This window comes from Tenrec ecaudatus, chromosome 4 (assembly GCF_050624435.1).
Source record: "Tenrec ecaudatus isolate mTenEca1 chromosome 4, mTenEca1.hap1, whole genome shotgun sequence".
Lineage (NCBI taxonomy): Eukaryota > Metazoa > Chordata > Mammalia > Afrosoricida > Tenrecidae > Tenrec > Tenrec ecaudatus.
The window spans coordinates 110637525-110638896 of record NC_134533.1 but is presented as its reverse complement, the minus strand read 5'-3'; the positions used below and the strand labels follow the sequence as shown (position 1 = coordinate 110638896).

General features: G+C 50.1%; 1 pseudogene; it reads left to right on the top strand.

Moving 5' to 3' along the window:
• Window positions 1-473: 473 nt before the first annotated feature.
• On the top strand, window positions 474-1087 carry LOC142445988 (large ribosomal subunit protein P2 pseudogene; annotated as a pseudogene).
• Window positions 1088-1372: the final 285 nt, after the last annotated feature.

The window sequence follows — 1372 nt, the reverse complement described above, 5'->3', positions numbered from 1 at the left end:
GTCTGGTTCTAGTCCATAAGTCCCTCTTCAGACTCACACAGCCATATGCAATGATGCAGAATGCAGGAAGACCACAGGCTGGTGGGTGCAAAGTTTCGTGGATCCAAGGTAGATGGAAACATGGTAGGCCTCTGGCAGCTGTCTGGGTGGTCAGCAATCAGGAAAGTGAAGGCAAGCCCCAAGGAAAAGATCACCTAGAATCAGAATGTACATATGCTGTCTTTAGGTAGGAGCTGCAGGTACCTTCTGAGAGAACATCAGGGGCTACTATGGGTTGAATGGGTTCCACAGAAAAACTTGTTGGCTTGGCTACACCACTCTTACACAACTGCCTTTAATTGCATTCTCCTGTTTGGTCAACCCTACTCTATTATGTTGGGGCATACGGGTAGTGGAGTTGACAGGCAGAAATAGATTATATCTTGAGTCCTATTTCTTGTGAGGTACAAAAGAGAGTGAACTAGTGGGCAGAGATGACCACGCCCAAGAAAGAAGAGCCAGGAATCCCTGTGGAGCCGCTCCCTGCACGGAGAACCTCAAGAGGTCGGTAAAACCAACACACCTGGAAATCTCTCAGGAACGCTAGACCCCCAGAGAGAAAACCTTTCCCTAGAGCAGGTGCCCTGAATCTGTACTTGAATGCCTCTGTTTTCAGTAAATTGTTTTCAAACATTCCCTATTCTCCCCCACCCCGAAAAGCTTCTCCTCCCTGAGGCCACCGAGGTCGCACAGGTGAGGCCTGTCCACCGTTGCCTAAACACATTAAGTCACCTCCTACCTGCTGGCCGCCCTCGGGGGCAATGCATCTCCCAGCGCCAAGGACATCAAGAAAATCCTGGACAGCGTGGCTATCGAAGCCGACAACGACTGGCTCAACAAGGTCATCAATGAGCTGAACGGGAAGAACATTGAAGCCGTTATTGCCCAGGGTATTGGCGAGCTTGCCAGTGTGCCTGCGGGCAGCGCTGTGGCCGTTTCCGCCGCCTCGAGGTCAGGGGCTCCTGCTGCCGGCTCAGCCCCAGCTGCAGCAGAGGAGAAGGAATCCGAGGAGCCAGATGACGACATGGGCTTTGGCTTGTTTGACTAAACCTTGCAAATAAAGCCTTTTTATGTATCAAAAAAAAAAAAAAAAGTGAGAGGTTCCCAGGACCATCTTTATGAGAAGGCCATACCCACAAGGAGGCACCATCAGTCTGTGACCTGATTGACAGGTTGGATACCTCTACACTTCTGTGTCTTCCAGTTAACATACAATTACCTATCCCCCTGAGGTTGAGTTGATCACCCCACCAACACCATCCCATTAATGGGACCAATGCATATTAGAAAGAAACACTTCCTGGTCCCGTGCCAGTTCCATAATGGATCTTAT